The sequence below is a fragment of the Narcine bancroftii genome, chromosome 4 (genome assembly GCF_036971445.1).
Source record: "Narcine bancroftii isolate sNarBan1 chromosome 4, sNarBan1.hap1, whole genome shotgun sequence".
NCBI classification, from domain to species: domain Eukaryota; kingdom Metazoa; phylum Chordata; class Chondrichthyes; order Torpediniformes; family Narcinidae; genus Narcine; species Narcine bancroftii.
In genome coordinates this window covers 105,399,337-105,418,266 of record NC_091472.1, presented here as the reverse complement: position 1 = coordinate 105,418,266, position 18,930 = coordinate 105,399,337, and the positions used below count along the sequence as shown (strand labels likewise).

The following is an 18,930-nucleotide window of genomic DNA, read 5'->3' as shown; positions in this document are numbered from 1 at the left end:
GCTCTCTCCTGCATCCCATTTATATCCAATTCACACATTTTCTCTGTGGTTCCGTAGTCCTGCCCTTCCCCATTCTCCCTTCTCCCCAGCCTTCTCATTCAGGCACCTGCCTGCTTTTTACTCACACCTCGAAGAAAGGCTCAGGCCCAGAATTTTGGTTATACATCTTTACCTCCAATGGGTGCCTCAAGACCTGCCGAGCTCCTCCAGCATTTTTGTATGCTTTTACCATAATCACAGCGTCTACGGTTTTCTTGTTTCGCTACAATGATGAGTCGGCTTACAGAAAGACTTGTACAATGGTGCAGGAGCAACAATCCAAGTCTCAATGTGGAAAAGACAAAGGACATGATTGTGGACTTCAGGAGGATGGTTTCATCATGGAGAGAGTGGGAAGCACAAAGTCCCTTGGTATCCATTTAAAAGATGACCTATCCTGGACCAACAACACCTCCTTATTAGTCAGGAAGGGACAGCAGCACTTCCTAAGGAGGTTGAAGAGAGCAATGCCACTGGCCACCATCCTTAAAAAATTCTACAAGAACACAAAAGAGAGGTCCTGGCTGGCTACATCATAGTGTGGAATGGTAGCTTCAAAGCATCAGATCATAGGTCGATATGATGGGTGATTATATCTGCTGAGAAGATCATTGGGGTCTCCCTTCCCTTCTATCAATGACATCTAAGGGAGCAGCACTTCAAGCTGACAGAGAGAATCATTGAGTCCTCAGTATCTTTGAGACACTACCTGCAAGAAGGAGGTACAGGAGATTAAAATTTGGACTGCTCGGCTGAGAAACAGCTTCTTCCCCCAAGTGGTGAGAACCTGAGAAGCCCGTAAATTATTTTTATATTTATTTATTTAGTTTTGCGATGTATATATAGGCTGTTTGTGTGTAGGATGTACTGTGCATCTGTGGACTATGGTCCAGAGATACGCTATTTCGTTGGGTTGTATACGTACAATCAGACGACAAGAAACTTTAAGTTGAATCAGGGGATCGAACTCTCATGACCACTGCAACATCGGAACCAATCGTTCTCGACCACTGCTACACCAGGGATTGAACACTATCAACCACTGCTACACTGGGGGATCAAACACTCATGACTGCTGCCATCCCAAGGATTGAAAACATTCAACCACTGCTACACAAGGGAATCGAGCACTCAAGGCCAGCCATTCTCAAAGGGGGCCTAGCACATTTAAGGGGGGTGGGGGGAGAGGGCAGGCTACAGACAAAGTTATAAAATATAACATTTTGTAAAAAAAATTGTTAGAACGGAAGAAACCAACTAAAGTGACTTCTTCACAGGGAAGGGTGCCCATAAACATTGAGCAGAGTCCTAAGGGGAGCCATAACCAAAATTCTGTTGAAAATAACTGCTCTAGATTACTGCTACATCAAGGATTGACACTCTCAACCACTGCCACACCAGGGATTAAACAATTTCAACCGCTGTTACACCACTATCACGGATATGACCACTCCACCCCATGCCTGCTCTGTGGAAATTTGGACCCATGACTGTGCTACTCCTTCCTGCACAAAGACAGATGCTGAAGAGCACTCCACAAGTTGTGAAATCTGGACAGTGATGGTCAGGGGTGGTGGGAGAGTGGAAGAGCGGTGTAGACTGGATAGAGATGGCCTGGGGAGGCAGAAGAGTGGCTTTGTAATTCTCTGGAGTCTGTGAACAAGGCAGCATTCCAGGAATTGGCAGAACATCTGAATAAACCTGTCACAGTGGTCACCAACTTCCTTATCAGCAGACTCTAATCAGTGCAGATCGGCAACATTACCTCCTCCTTACTGATCACCAACAGGGGCCACCCCAAAGCTGCTTCCTTAGTCCCAGGCCTCCTCCCTGTACACACATGACTACATAGACAAGTACAACTCCAGCTCGATCTACGCATTCACTGATGACACCATTGTTGTTGGCTGAATGACTGGAAATGACGATTCGGAACAGAGGAAGGAGATTGAAAATCAAGTTGAGTGTTGCCAGAACAAAAATCTTGCTCTCAACTTCACCAAGACCAAGGAACCTATCATTGATTCTAGGAAGGCGAGGTCGAGGAACCATACACCCAGCTGCATTGATGAGAGGTGGAGAGGGTTAGTACCTTCAGTTTCCCGGGAGTCCATATTTCAGAAGACATTTCCTGAAGCCAGCACATCGAGACACCTGTGAAGAAGGCACACCAGCACCTCTGCTTGTGAAGCAAAGTGAGGAGATCTGACATGTCATCAAATACTCTATCAAACTTCTACTGATGCACTGCAGAAAATATACTGACCGGCTGCATCACAGCCTGGTTTGGAAAGTCATATGTCCAGGAACACAAAAGACCGCAGAAGGTAGCAAAAAGTAGGTCCATTACAGGCTCCGATCTTCCATCCATTGTCAACATCTATGTGAGGCGCTGCCTCAAGAAGGCAGTCAACATCATAAAGGACCCCCATCAATCTGGTCACAACCTCTTCTCACTGCTACCTTTGGGCAGGAAGTACAGAAGGCTGAAAAGAACAATTTCTTTCCAACAGCTTTCTTGAACCTCCCTTTTCACACTCAGCAGGGACTGCTCTAACACCACAAGAGAGCTGTTTGCATGATTACATATCACTTTTTTTTCTAAAATCACTGAATATTTATTATCTCTCTTGCTTCTTTCATTCAATTAAGTTTACTACAGGGCGTACTGCATTTTTTGTTTTACAAATACCTGTTTAGCTGCAGCAACACAGAATTTCAGTGCATACAGTGCCCTCCATAACATTTCTGACATAGACACATTTTTTTCCTTTATTTGCCCCTGTGCTTCAGTTTTAAATTTGTAATCAAACAATTCACATTTGATTACGTGCATATTCCAGATTTTATTCAAGGGTATTTATATACATTTTGGTTTGACCATGTAGAAATTACAGAACTTTTAAACATAGTCTAATCATTTCAGAGCAGCATAATATTTGCGTCTGTTATTCATGGACATCACCAGGTGCTGAGTAACTTCTCTGCCAGACCTCTACTGTAGCCATCTTCAGCTCCTACTTGTTTCAGAGACTTGTCCCTTTATATTTTCTCTTCAGCACACAGAAGTTTATTCCTTTATTACTTTAGCAGTATTTTTGGGATCATTGTCTTGATGTGGTGCCATCCAATGAGTTTGAAGGCATTTGCTCGAAACTTAAGCAGATGTTTCTATACACCTCAGAATTCATTTTACTACTGCCACCCACAGTTAAGTCTTCAATGAAGATAAGTGCACCAGTACCTGTGGCAGCCATACATGGCCAGGCCATAACACCCCCACCACCATGTTTCACAGATGAGGTGGTATGCTTTAGATCTTGGGCAGTTCCTTTACGCCTCCACACTTTGCTCTTGCCATCACTATGATACAGGTTCATCTTAGTCTCATCAATCCACAAGGCCTTTTTCTAGAATTCTGCAGGCTCTTTTAAATATAGTACTTCTTGGCAAACTGTAATCTGGCCATCCTGTTCCTGTTTTTAACTAGGAGTTTGCACCTTGCAGTGTAGCCTCTGTATTTCTGTTCATGAAAGTGCTGCAATTTCTACACAGTCAAACCAAAATATATACAAATAACCTTAAATAAAATCTGGAATGTGCACTTGAATATCGTGTGAATTGTTTAATTACAAATTTGAATCTGTTGAGCACAGGGGCAAATAAAGGAAAAAAGTGTCCATCTCAAACATTATGGAGGGCACTGTATATTTCAAAGTCCATTTAATACTATAAAGTAACACAATCAAACAAACAATAAATCAGTTTCGGGATGATTTTTTCTTACAGGCAAAGAACCCGAAATCTATAGTAGATCACCCGGTGTCTCAAGCCTGATTCATTATCCATGATAACCGATCTGTACCAGGCCTCATCACCTCCTCTGTGCCACTTCCCTGAATTCACTGATTGAAAAATGTATGGTAAAACCCCTATCATCCAGACAATAGTCGTTGATCCATCCACACCTGCCTCCAAAAGAGTGTTTCTGATCTGTCAGAGAGGCATTTGGGTATTCCTTCATTATTATGAGAATTCCTCTGTCATCATCAGGGCCTACCAGTCCCTTTGCAATAACTGAGCTCACCAGTACATGTGCAAATACAGGAAAAAAAATCTTTGTCCCAAACATTATGGAGGGCACTGTATGTGCAGTGTACTATGTGCATGACAATATACTAATTATTAGTATTATCATTTTTGATTCGAAATGGATAGCCATGTACTAGTTTCAGTGGAGAACTTCCAGTTATATTTCACCCTTAGGATGTCCCAAGGCACTTTGGCGCCAATTATTTATTCTTTCAGCGCAGTCATTGCGATGCAGTCTATGGGAGAAGAGCGGATACATTTCAACTTTGACAGAGGCTATACAAAGGCAGATGGCCTTCTGTTATTGACCACCACTTTCTGTCCACACTGATGCACCTTTTGCCAATGGGAATATTCTACACCAACCTCCAAAAGAAAATTCCAAACAAGCAAAGGGACATTTTCTGCTGTTATTAGGATACCCATACTTAATCGAAGCATAACAGCAGAAGTAAGTGGTTAAGATAAAAGCCAAAGTTCAAATTTATTGTCCAAGTACATACATGCCATCATATACAACCCTGAGATTATTTTTCTGTGGGCCAGGCAAAAGTTTTTTAATTACCAGGAATTGTAAACTGTACTCAGGAAGAAAGAAATTAAACAAAAGAAAGAAATGTAAACAAACTGACAGTGCAAATACAAAAATATAAATATTCAGTCATTAAAAAATGAGCAAAGTATGAGCCCTTAAGTGAGTCTCTGAATGAGTCTGTTGTTCAGGAGTTTGATGGTTCAGGGGCAGCCAACTGTTCCTGAACCTGGAGGTGCGCATCCTGTGGAACCTGAACCTCTTTCCTGATGGCAGCAGCGAGAACAAAACATGCTGAGTGGTGTGGATCCTTAATAATTGCCACTGCTCAACGGCGGTGAAGTTCCATGTGGGGAGGGTTTTGCCGCTCAGAGGTATTGGTACCTCCATTCCAGGCCACGAGGCAACCGGTCAGAACACTTTCCACTACACATCTGTATAAGTTTGCCAAGGTTTCTGATGGCATCCGAATCTCTGAGTATTCCTGAGGAAGTAGAGGCGCTATTGTACTATCTTCGCAAAGGCATAAGTGTGTTGGGTAGAGGATAGATCCTCTGAGATAGTGACCCCCTAGGAATTTAAAGTTGCTCACCCCCTACACCTCTGATCCACCAATGATCACTGGATCATACACCTCTGGATTTCCTTTCTCAAAGTCTACATAAAACATTACAGCATGGTACAGGCCCTTTGGCCCACAATGTTGTGCCAACCCATATACACCAACTAAAAAGAACTAAACCCTCCTGTCCTCATAACCCTCTATTTTCCTTTCATCAATGTGCCTGTTTAAGAGTCTTTTAGATGCCCGTCTCTCCCATCACCCCTGACAAGGCATTCCAGGCAGCCACAACTCTGTAAAATCTTACCCCTGATCTCTCCCCTAAACTTTCCTTCCTTCACTCTGGGCAGATGTCCTCTGGTATTTGCTACTCCCATTTAGGGAAAAAGATGCTGACTCTCTACCTATCTATGTCTCTCATGATTTAACAAATAAATGTAAACAGATAAAGAAATGTAAACAAACTAACTATGCAATGGAGAGAGAATTTAAAAATCAATAAAGTGTACAAGTAAGAGTCCTTAAATGAGTCCCTGATGGAGTTTGTTGTTGAGGAGTCTGATGGTGGAGGGGTAGCAGCTGTTTCTGAACCTGCTGGTGCGAGTCTTGTGGCACCTAGACCTCTTTCCTGATGGCAGCAGTGAGAACAGAGTTTGCCCTGGGTGGTGTGGATCGTTGATGATTGCTGCTGCTCTCCGATGGAAGATTTCCCTGTAAATGTTCTCAATGTTGGGAGGGTTTTGCCTGTGATTTCCTGAGCTGTGTCCACTACCTTTTGGAGGGATTTACACTCAGGTATATTGGTGTCCCCATACCAGATTGTGATGCAGCTGGTCAGTACACTTTCCACCACTCATCTGTGGAAATTTGCCAGAGTTTCTAATGTCATTCCAAACCACTGCAACGCTTGAGGAAGTAGAGGCACTGACATGCCTTCTTTGAGAAGTCATTAGTGTGTTGGGTCCAGGAAAGATCCTGTGAGATAGTGACTCCCAAGAACTTAAATTTGCTCACCCTCTTGACCTCTGATGCCTCAATCATCACTGGATTGTATACCTCTGGTTTTCCCTTCCTGAAGTTAACAATCAGCTCCTTGATTTTGGTGACATTGAGTGCGAGGTTGTTGTTGGTGCACAATTCAGCCAAGTTTTCAATCTCCCTCCTTTATGCTGACTCATCATCCCCTTCCTTTATATAACCCACTGCTGTGGCATCACCAGTAAATTTGTAGATGGTGTTATTGTTGGACCAAGCCACACAGTTGTAGGTGTAAAGTGAGTAGAGCGGGGCCTAAGAACACAAAACTCTGTGATCCTCCAGTACTGATGGAGATGGTGGAGGAGAAGTTCTTACCAATCTTCACTGATTGTGGTCTGAAGATGAGGAAATTTGTAGTGGGTTATGTCATTTAGGCCTTGCCACAGCTGTCAGATATCCCTCATTGTTTCCATTTTCATCCGGAATTTCCAGTTTTCCCGGGAGATAGTTTTTCGCAGGTCAGACCTTCCCCTTCTGTAGTGATCTGGATCTCCAGACTTAAATGACTGTGATCTGTCTCTCAGCAGGTTCCAGATTTCATTGTTCATCTAGTTGGGGATTTCACTTGGGCTGTACCTTTGCATGTACACAGGGGTCGTGCTGCCCTCCCCTCAAGTCCACTGGATTCAAGCAAGCAGGAAGGGAGACACAGCCTGCAGCTCTGTCCATATGGACACCAAAATATCTGAACTGAGTGAATGTTTGGTGACCAGAATTGATCTGGATTAGAAACAAAGCTGATCCAAAAAAGATAAAGAAAATATTGCACATGAAGTAATCTCCCAAAACACGACAAGAACCTCACACTATTTTTGTGTTTGGGTATCCCAGAAAACAGTTTAGTGCAAGCAGATACAGCGCATGTTGCTTAATACAGCAGGCAGATCTCTTTTGCTACCATTTATTGGAATTTGTTTCTACAGAAACAGAAAGTGTCAAAATAAGACATACAGCAGAGTAACAGGGACAGGTCCCTTCGGGCCACGAACCCGTGCCGCCCAATTATATCCAATTAACCTACAACCCTCAGTACGTTTTGAAAGGTGGAGGAAACTGGGGCCCCCAGGGAAAATCCATGCAGAAATAGGGAGAACATACAAACTCCTTACAGACAGTGAGGGATTTGAACCCTGATCCCTATCGCTGGTGTGTAACAGCATTATACTAACCGCTGCATTAACCATGCCACCCAAATTATTATCTGATAAGCAACAGTTTCACTTTTTACATCCAGAAACACAGCAGCTCTTTCACTTTGAAGAAAGGAAAACTATTACACAGTTAGGAATTTTTTTTTAAAGTCAAAATAAATAACAAAAAAAGACATTTAACCCTGTATTAATACATATGATTAGAATATGGCAAGAAATAAATGAGTGCATTGGGAAAAAAACACAGGTATATGATTAAGAACAACATTATGTAAAAAGGTTTTGCTGCCTATGAGTGTGGGTAACAAAATATTTAATTCATGCTATGACAAAGGAATAAGGTCTATTAATGAGTGTTACGTGGACTCTTGTGTCTTTTGAACAATTAAGAAATAAATACTAAGTAGCATTTCTCCAGCTGAGATCATTCCTAAGAGAAAGATGAAGGCCAAGTTTGACCCCACCTGAAATTAGTGAAATGGAACAAACAAATTGGCTGGGGAGCACACCAAGATGTACTATGATCTCCAGAATGAAAGTGCGAAACCAGGTTTACAGAGATCAAGAGAAAGATGGGAGTTGGATCCCTTCAAATCTTGCATGCTTCACTAAAATTGCTCCTCGATCTTCTCAACTCTAAGGAATTTGGATCGAACTTGTGACAAGCCGACGCCCTCATCCCACCACTGTGGCTGGTGAATCTCTTTGGGGGCAGCTTCGCAACCAGCACAGAATGGCAAGGGCACAAAAAGAGAAAGAAATGACCATGACAGAGCACAATCCTCATTTCAAATAATGTCACAGAACAAGTCTCAGAACACTAAACGTCACACTCAGGCCAGTTTTCAAAACAACTTTGAAATCAAACAACTTCTGGTGCTCCATGTCTAAAATAAAAGCAGAAAATACTCAGCAACTCAGGCAGCATCTGTAAGAGGGGGAAAAAAAGAGTAAATGTTTCCCATTGGAGACTCTTTAATGAGAAAAATTACTGAATACTGAAAGGCCTGGATGGAGTCGACATGGAGAGGATGTTTCCTATGGTGGGAGGGTGCGGGACCAGAGGGCACAGCCTCAGAATACAAATAAAAGTCCGTTTCGAACATAGATGAGGAGGAACTTGGTTACCAAGAGAGTGGTGAATCTGTGGAATATGTTGCCGTGGACGGCTGTGGAGGCCAAGTCATTGGGTATATTTAGGAAAGACAAGTTCCTTATCAGGAAGGAAATCAAGGGTTATGGACAGAAGATTGGAGAATGGGATGAAAAGGATAGTAAGTCAACAATGATGGAATGGCAGATGGACTCAATGGGCTGAATGGCCTAATTCCACTCTAATGTCTTATGGTCTTCAATGTTCAAAATGGTTTGTCTCAGGGACAATTAGTAGCTATATTTTATCTGTCTGAAATTCTTTACCAGTAAAGAACTTCTTTTCCCACGTCCTTGGCACTGACAAGGAGCTTGGCTTGATACAGGATCTGATTATGCATTCATGGCACATCAGAGGATAATTGTATTCAATTAACTTGTAACTCCCGGATATTGACAGGACTGATCTTCACCTTCTTATGAACTGTGGTGACATCAACTACTTAATCCGGTTGGAGGCCAACACGATGACACCATGTTCACACTCATGACCAAACCTGGACTCAGGCTGAGGCAGGGAGAGGAATGGTTACTGCAGAGTCCTTGGGCCAATATTTAACAGCAGGCTAGAATGTTTCTTTCCTGCCATTATCACACTCCTGAACGGATCTCACACAAATAAGTTGAAAGGGATCTCAAATAAGATTCGGGTTCCCTCTCACCTTTTCTATACCTCTTCGGCTCTTTCTCCCTTCTTTGTCACAAAAATACTGGATGAACTCAGCTGGTCTCACAGCATCCACAGGAGGCAAAGATATATTAGTGACGCTTCAGGCCTTAGCCCTTCCTCAAGGTATCAATATATCTTTACCTCCTATGGACACTGCTAGAACAGCTGAGTTTCTCCAGCATTTCTGTATTTTGACTACAATCACAGCATCTGCAGACTTTTGTATTTCATCACCTGCTTTGTCCCCCTTCCCACCCATTCTCATTCCCCCCACATTCCCCATTGGATTCTTCTTTCCTTCCCCTTCAGTTTCATCTGGTCTCTCTTCATCCAACATTTCTCCTCCCAGATTCCAGCCATTGTCTCTAATCACCCAACTCCACCCTGGATGACTCACCTGACCCCTTGGTTTGACCTGCCCTTCTCTCCCTTGGTCTGGCGTCTGCCAGTCTACTGCCTCTCTCCATCATGTTTCACCTCTCCCTGCCTCACCCTTCCCAACCTGCCCTCTTTACCCAACTTCTCTACTACATTTCCCCAGTCATGTTAAAAAGCTTTAACTCGAAATGTCGACCATTCTTTTTCTCTCATTGAGGATGCTTGACCCGCCAAGTTCCTCCGATACTGCACTGTACATGGGTTGATCAGCTGGACAAAAACATTCTCACTGTACTGGCTATGTGACAGTAAATTTGAGGTGCTCATCTTCCATCACAGCTTATGAAGCTGTAGCCCGACAGCTGCAGTGACCCGGGTTCAATCCTGAGCCCCCAGTATTGTCTGTGTGGAGTTTGCTCGCTCTCTCTCTCTCTGATTATCTGGGTTTTTCTCTTGAGTGCTCCAGTTTCCATCGCAAAGACATGCGGGTTGGTAGGTTAACTGGCCACTGTAAGTTGCTCTCAGCATGCAGGTAGATGGGAGAATCTGAAGGGAATTGATGGGAATGTTGGAAGAGTATAGCATGGTGGGGGGGGGGGGGGAAATGAGTGTTTTGAAACATTTCCTCTGTGAGAGAAGGGCTGAGATGGCCTCCTTCTAAAACAATATAAAAGTTCATGTTATTCCTTGGGAACTGTGAAGGCCAAAACCACTGGACCAACAGCAGATCTTTGTGGCCTGTTGTGTAGAATGGTGGGGATATTTAGATCCTTATTGAACAAAGGCAGCAAACAGACTGAATGAAAAAGCTAACAGGTCTTAGCTCCATCATCCATGTAGGCCCTTTCTTTAAGATGAAGCTAGATAAATGTGTGAGAAAGAAAGGTGCAGTGACCGCCCCCCCAGGGTTGAGGCTGGGTCGAAGTCTCGTGCAGAGCAGGTGCACTGGCACAGACCTGTTTTTCTGCTGTAAATTCAATGCAAGTGTGAAAAAGCTGTGTGCACTGTACACAGAACGAACGTGCAGGTCTGCCAAGAATTTGGCTCCATTTCAGCAGCCAGAACAATGAAACCTTGATCGGGCTCCACTTTGAAAACCGGGAACAACTCTGGTTGCCCCTTTTTTCCAAAAGAGTGGGGAGGCTTTGGAAAAAGGTACAGAACAGATTTACCAGGATACTGCATGGATTAGAGGGCATGGTATGATTTGAGAGCTTATTGTTATATCCAGTGTATAAATGCTCCAATATTCTTACCTTCTGGAGTCACAAAGTGGAGGGTATGAGCAACAGGGGAGAGGTTGAACAAACATGGGTTGTTTTCCCTGGAGTGTCAAAGACTGAGGGGGGACCAGTGGCTTATAAAATCATGAGAGACATTGATGGTTTGATTCTGACAGTCCACCCTCTCTCCCAGGGTAACACTGTAGAGGTTTTTAAGGTGCGAGAGGAAAGATCAAAAGAGGTATATATGTGGCCGGTTTTTTTTTCTTCTTTTTACACAGAGAGTGGTAGCAGCCTGGCTGCCAGGAGTAGTGGTGGAAGCAAGTACACAGTCACATTTTAGAAGACTTCTAGATAGGCACGAGAATATGGAGGGATCAGAGAGATCTGCATCATGTGCAGGCAGCAGAGATTTGGTTTAAAATGGGCATCATGGGAGGTCCAGACATCATGGGACAAAGGGCCTGTTACTGTGATGTCAAGTTCGATTTTCAATGACATATGTTTAACCCTTTCATTTCCAACCTCTTTCTTGCGATCACAGAGCTTCCAGAGCACATCTGCCACAAAGCGATAACAGAAATGGTGCTGAATTGACTTGAGAAAGGACACACTGGCTTTGGAGGCGGTGCAGAGGAAGATCCCTAGTTTGATTCAAAGATGAGGGGTCAGTCTATGGGGAGAGATCGAGTCGCCTGGGTCAATAATCTTTCATAAAAATTCCAGTGAGTATGAAAGAAATAGATAAGTAGAGGTGGAATACCTTCCACTGATACATGAGACAAGAACTAGGGTACACATCCTCAAGATTTGAGGTAAACACACTGAAATGCTGGAGGAACTCAGCCTGTATTTTCTGTATCTATATGAGACAAAGATATATTGCTGACATTTCAGGCCTGAGCCCTTCTTCAAGGAAAAAAAAAATCAGAAAACGGCAGAAGCAGGATATATCAGAAAGTCTCAGAATTCTCTACATCGGAGAGACTGGACGCAGACTGGGAAATCGCATTGTTGAGCACCTCGGCCCTGTCCGGCGTAATATTGTCGATCTCCCAGTGGCCACCCATTTCAATTCTCCATCCCACTCTCTTTCTGACATGTCTGTCCATGGTCTCATGTACTGCCAGCCTGAGACCATCCGTAAATTGGAAAAACAACTCATCTTCCGACTGGGCACCCTCCAACCGGATGGCATTAATATCGACTTCACTGGCTTTCATTAAAATACCCCCCACCCCCTTCTTCTCCCCATCATAGAAACATAGAAGATAGGAGCAGGAGTAGGTCATTCGGCCCTTCGAGCTTGCTCTGCCATTCAATGAGATCATGGCTGATCTTAAAGTTCAGTACCCCGTCCCTGCCTTCTCTCCGTAACCCCTAATTCCCTTATACTGAAGAAATATATCTTATTCCCTCTTAAATATATTCAATGAACCTGCTTCTATTGTTCTCTGTGGCAATGAATTCCACAGATTCACCACCCTCTGGGTAAAGAAATTCCTCCTCATCTCGGTTCTAAATGGTTTGCCCATTATCCTCGAACCATGGCCCCGGGCTCGGGACTCCCCCACCATTGGAAACATCCCTTCCACATCCATTCTGTCCAGTCCTGCCAGAATTTTATATGTCTCTATGAGATCCCCTCTCAATCTTCTAAACTCCAGCGAGTACAATCCCAAATTGCGCAATCTTTCCTCATAAGTTATTCCTGCCATTCCAGGTATCAGCCTGGTGAATTGCCTTTGCACTCCCTCCATTGCAAGAACATCCCCTCAGATAAGGTGACCAAAACTGCACACAATACTTCAGGTGTGGTCTCACCAAGGCTCTGTACAACTGCAGTAAGGTCTCCTTATTCCTATACTCAAACCCTCTTGATATGAAGGCCAACATACCATTTGCCTTTTTAACCACCTGCTGTACCTGCATGCTCGCCTTCAGTGACAGGTGCACAAGAACCCCTAGGTCTCTCTGCACTTCCCCATCTCCCAATCTATTGCCATTCAAATAGTAATCTGCCCTCCGGTTGGTATTACCAAAGTGGATAACCTCACATTTATCCACATTGTAGAGCATTTGCCATGTATCTGCCCATTCCCACAATTTATCCAAATCACACTGGAGCTTCCTGACCCCCTCTTCAGTGCACACAGCCCCTCTTAGCTTAGTGTCGTCTGCAAATTTGGAGATATTACATCCAATCCCCTCATCTCCCCTTTCCCTGTCTCCTTTCCTACAGATGTGATAAATTCTATCTTGTCCCTTATTCTATCCAATTTATACCTTTTGTTGGTCTGGATTCTTCCCCCATTGTTTGAATTCTGAGACTTTCTGATTTTTCCTTGAAGAAGGGCTCAGGCCGAAACATCAACAATGTATCTTTGTCTCCTATAGATGTTAAAAAGACCAAGTGAGTTCCTCCAGCATTTCAGTGTGTTTACTACAATCACAGTTTCTGTAACCAATTGTGTTTCACTCGAGATTCAAGAAAATATGTTTAGGACAGAGATATAGGAGGAACTGCTTTTCCCAAAGAATAGTGAATCTGTAGAATTCTCTGCCCGAGAAAGCAGTGGAGTCTGACTGCATATATTTAAAATACAGATAGCCAGACAAATCTGCACAAAGTAGGGGAGTTAAGAGTTATGGGAAACAGGCAGATAAGTGGAGCGGAGTCCACAGCCAGATCAGCCATGATATTATTGAATGACAGAGCAGGCTCAATGGACCGGATGGCCGACTCCTGCTCATATTTCTTTTGTTCCTTATGAATGCAGGCAGAGCTTGTAAGAGGGCTGTCAAATGGCTGCAAGAAAAATCTGTGCCCAAACTGACCATTCGTGACCACTGCTATCAATCAGCCCATTCTCCCATCCAGAAACAGTTGGACTGATTATCCCTCAAATTCCTGGTGCTGTCCCTCAATCTTCAATTGTTTAGCCTTAAAGCCTTAAGCCTGTACAGTTTGCAAATACTCTACTCCCCATCATGAATTAATCCTATGCATCACAGCACTTCTAATAGCCCCAATTATCATTTTTAATAAAAATGCAAATCAAGAGCTTTAAGCAGATTAGATCGGGCTCTCTGATGTTTCATTGGAACTTGCAGCCACTCTCTATCTAGTTCAGGGCTGTGTCACGCAGTGGACAGAGAAGGGCTTGGGAGCCCACTTTATCAGTTTATGGCACAGTGTCTCTCTGACTGCACAGACTTGGGGAGAAAGGTGGGGGTCCAGGCCCTCTTCATGGGCAGTCCGAATCAGAACAGGCAGTGGAGCTTGGCATTAGGAGAGGCAAAGGGAACAGAGAGGAATAACGTGAAGACACTTGGCACACTGAGTGCAGATCACTGCTCGTATTTTGGTCTCCATTCAGAAAATGGACCTTCCAGTTCTGTGGCATAGAATCCTTTATTTGCTCCAAGTTCAAGTTAATTCCCACATGACTGTACATATACAAGCAGATCAAACAGTGTTTCTCCAGGCCATGGTACACACACAATACACAGCACATAAACACATAACAACAATATGCTTCCACTGTGCTGTAAGTAAAATTTAATTTAAAATTTAAATGTAAAATCTGGGCTGCCAGACTGGGAAATAACTTCTTCCCGCAGGCTGTGAGATTGACAAGTAGTATCCTGTAACCAAGTGAATCATTTCAAAGTGTTTATCCATATTTATTTCAAATTATATTTAATATATAGCTATGATTACCCTATGCTGTGTATTATATATGTATGTGCACCTTGGACCTGAGAAATGATGTTTCATACGGTTGCATATGTACAGTCAGATGGTAATAAATGAACTTGAAGGGGGTGGGGGTTGGACTTAATAAACAGATGCCTCTCCATGCACTCCTCTGGGATCCAGTTTGTGATTGCCATGTCCATAAGTACAAGCAAGGAGATGCATTCATTGGTCCTTGGATCGGATCCCTGCAGTGTCCCAGGTGGAGGTGATAAGGGTCAGTTCAACCAACTCCAATGGAACTGAACACCCATGTCCCACTGCACACATTCCATCCCTCTGCCGTGTGTGTGCCACCAGATGCCAACTACAGAATACATTGCAGGGTCCTGCTGAGGTCAGCATGTCACCACCTCAGACACTGCCAAGGTCACACCACCTCACCTGGAAATACATCATCGTCATTTTGTTTTTACCAGGATGTTGCGTGGTTTAGAAGGTGGGAGCTGCAAGGAGATGTTAGAAAAACTCGGGTTGTTTTCTCTGGAATGCCAAAGGTGGAGGATAGGCCTGATACAAGTTTATAAGATTATTGATAAGGCAGATAATCAGAATCATTTTCCCCAGGATAAAAAACAATATCATACTCAAAAGGATGTAGAACATTACACCAGTGAAAGCAGACCTTTTGGCCCTTCTCGTCTGTAGTGAACTATTTTTCTGCCTAGCTCCAATGACCTGCAGCCTGTCCATAGACCTCCATAGCCTCCCATCACACATGCATTTAAGGTGAGAGGGGGTTCAATTTCTTCTTTTACATACAGAGACTGGTGAGTCCCTGGAACTGGCTGCCAGGGGCAGTGGTGAAAGCAGACACTAGTAGTGTTTGAGGTTTCTAGATAGATACACGAATTTGCAAAGAATATGCATCATGTGCAAGCAGCATAGCCTTAGTTCAAATTGGGCATTGTGGCTAGCACAGACATGTGGGCCAAATGGCCTGTTCCTGTGCTGTACTGTTCCATGTTCCATCACGCAATCAAAATCCTAAAATTCCCTTCACAACAACAGAAGGACTGCAGAGGGTGGGGGTGGTTAATAAATGCTGATAATGCTTGTTTTCATTCATTCTTGTCATGGAGCTCATTCTCTCCCCATCCCACCCCACACTAACTTTCCCTGTAGCTTGTACTCCCCCATTCCCATCTGCGCACGGGGGAAAGCAGACGGTGGTCAAACGACCCACCAACCTGTACACCTTTGGGATTCAGAGGAAGTCAGAGAACCTGGGGAAAACCCAAACAGTCACAGTGAGGAGGTGTAAACCGCACAAAGGCAGTATCAGAGGTCAGCATTGATCCATTTGGCTCTTTCAAACTGTCGTGTAAAATGGGATTAACCGGGCAATTTACCCGGTTAGCGCCTCAGTTATGCGGCAGTTAGAAATAGTCTGACCCGGCCAACCCTGTCGGAATCCAACTGGGTCCCTGGCCTAGCTCAGAGGTAATCAGGCAACCCAGTTAAACTTACCTAGGTCGCATCCACAGGTGATTTGAAAATGAAAACGGCCGACCTGCTTATTCCTGTGACGTCAGCACTCAAGTGCGTATATCACCAGGCAGCCAACATCTAAACATCTGGCAGTACTTCTGGTGAATGCGTGACGCATCATTGCAGGGTAGGATTCCCCTTAAATCACAGGGTTGGCGATTTAATGGGTTGATCCCACTGCAGCTTAAAAGGTGCTGCCCCAGTAATCGCACCCGGCTACCAGGAGAGCTACCCAAGTGCTGCAGTTTAAAAGGGGGCTGTTGTCTCTGGTACTGTGAGGCAGTGGTCACTGTCTGCACCCTATTAAACTTCCAAAAGGAGGAGCCCGTGGCATAAAACACAGTTCCACAATTCTCATGCCACAAGTTCCTCCTCCTGCCCCTTCTTCCACCACCCTTTCATTCAGGCATCTGTCTGCTTCTTTGCTCATTCCTTGACGAAGGGCTCAGGCCTGATTCGTTGACTCCCCTTTACTTCCTGTGGATGCTGCATGACCTGCTGAGTTTCTCCAGCATGTTTGTGTGTTGCATTTCCTTATTCTCATGCTCTCCTTCTGATCCAAGTTTTGGAATATCTGTGCTAATGTCCCCCATCTGATTATGCTGGTGATTGGCTTGGAACACCTCGCAACTTTAAAGGTCCGTGCCAAGAGCAATATCATGAACTCACATCAAATGGACAGGGTCGAGACAAAGCCCCAACCCGAAACGATGACTAATGGGTTTTCTCCGGGTGCTCCGACTTCCTCACACTTCTAAAGTCATGAGGATTGGTTGGAACCACCAGTTCACCCCGCGCACAGGTGGGTGGGAACATGGGGAGAATAGGCTCTAGGGAAAATTAGTGGGGGTGGGGTGAGCTGACCAATTCAGTGGGCCAGATGGTCTTCAATGATGAGGATATATGGAATTAAACATGAGTCGCAAGGCCAACGTTCATTGTCCAATTTCCCCCCTGCAGTTCCTTCCACTGTTGCAAAGGGAATTCTAGGATTTTGATTCTGTGATCGAACAGCACCACACAGGAACAGGCCTTTTGGCCCACAATTCCCATTCTAAACATAAACTTTCCTGCTGTCACATGGTACATATGCCTCCATGCCTTCCATATTCATGCATCCATCAAAAAGCTTCTTGCACCTTTTAGATTACAGACTGTGTCTGAATTAGTGAACAAGATTGTACTGACATGCCAGCGACAATTTAATACAACAGCAAATAGACACATAAAACAAACACCAGCGTGGCTAAAAAAAAGATAATTTGGCCGGCAAAGCCTGAAGGGCTCAGGGGTTCAGGCACAGCATTCATGGAGAGAGAGAGACAATTGACTCAAGGGACAATCCTGACCTGAAACCTCATGACCCACTGATTCCCTCCAGTTTCTCATCTTTTGCTCAATTCCAGCAGCTGCAGTCTTTGCTTTCTGTAAAAGTGGAGGCATTTGTTATCTCTGTACAAACCAGTATGATGTTTGCAAAGAGCACAGTGCAAATATCAGCTGAGTATGAGAACATGGCGATTGTTTCACTGAATCACACAGCTTGGCAACTTGCCCTTCAGCCCAGTATATTCACGCATACCAACCATTTGGCACAACTGAATACTCATCCCATGTTCTTCTTGCACCCCCATCCACCCCTGTCATAATTCTCCTGCCACTCACTTGCACGAGTAGCAACTTACAACGGACAATTCACCTACCAACCTGCACCTTTTCAGTTGAATGGATGTGAAGAATGAATCACCACAAAGTCTGAGAATTCTTCAGTCGGATGGTTTGACCAACATTCCCCAGCCTGGACTAGGCACTGGATTGGGAAGCAAAGGTGATCAAGCTCAGGGACTGTACCAGCAGTCTCAACTCCACTCTGTTTAAGAGACGCACAAAGCTACGGATGCTGGAATCTTGAGTGGACAAAGAATTGGTGGAGGGACTCAGCAGGGCAGAGAGCATCAATGGGTAGAAATGGTCTGTCAATGTTCCAGGTTGGCATCCTTTAGCAAGAATAGAGGGAATGGGGTGAAATTATGAATGTAAAGAGGGAATGAAGCTGGGGGAGGGTGCCAGAGGGTAGAGGGCAGGTGTGAGAGATGGAGAGACAGGGAGAGGGAAAACCATGAGGAAAGGAGGTGGAGAAAGGAAAGCAGTGAGGAGGAGGAGGAGGAGGGGGGTGAATTGAGTACAGGGGTAAGCAAAGAAGAGATGAGAACAGTGGAATCAATTGGGACTGAAAAAATCAATGTTTATGTCGTTGAGTTTAAGTGTGTCCAGGAGGAATACGATGTGTTGTTCCTCGTTTGGTCTCACCCAGAATGACCATGGATGGATGAGGCAGAGTACAGACATGTCACCATAGGAAAGGCTGGGGAGTTGAAATGGTTGGTTACAGGAAGCTTGTTTAGACCCACACACAGAGTGTACGTGTTAGGCAAAGTGGTCACCCAATCTGTGTTTGGTCTCACTGATATAGAGGAGACCATTACTACCCATGGATGCTGCCTGAACTGCTGAGCTCCTCGAGAAATTCCTGGTCTGCTCCACATTGAACTGCAAGATGTACTATGAAGGAACCCAAGTAAAAGGAGCTCTACTCTTCAGTAGGTTTGACTGCCTGAATCTCAAACCCATCCAATGACAAAAAGAGACTTACTTCCCCAGACTCTGTTCCAGAGGATTACATCTGTGACGTGGTTACTAACTAGTAACAATCTGTGCACATGAAGATTCCACTAACAACAATCCCGCCATCACAGGAAAAAAGAAAGGGTCCTTAAAAAAAATACTAATTATTGATCCATCAGATAAACTTGCATATGAGGGTTGGGAGAGAGATGATATC

At 44.2% G+C, this 18,930-nt stretch overlaps 1 protein-coding gene and 1 long non-coding RNA gene across 10 annotated transcripts in view; one reads left to right on the top strand and one right to left on the bottom strand.

The window, feature by feature from the left end:
- The window catches only part of dtd1 (D-aminoacyl-tRNA deacylase 1), a 208,729-nt gene that overhangs the window by 143,118 nt on the left and 46,681 nt on the right, over positions 1-18,930 (bottom strand). The window lies entirely within an intron of this gene.
- The window catches only part of LOC138760954 (uncharacterized), a 129,823-nt gene continuing 122,251 nt past the window's right edge, over positions 11,359-18,930 (top strand). For all 3 annotated transcript variants that reach the window (XR_011355995.1, XR_011355996.1, XR_011355994.1), the window contains exon 1: positions 11,359-11,562. This is a non-coding gene — a long non-coding RNA (uncharacterized lncRNA). The remainder of the gene's footprint in view (positions 11,563-18,930) is intronic.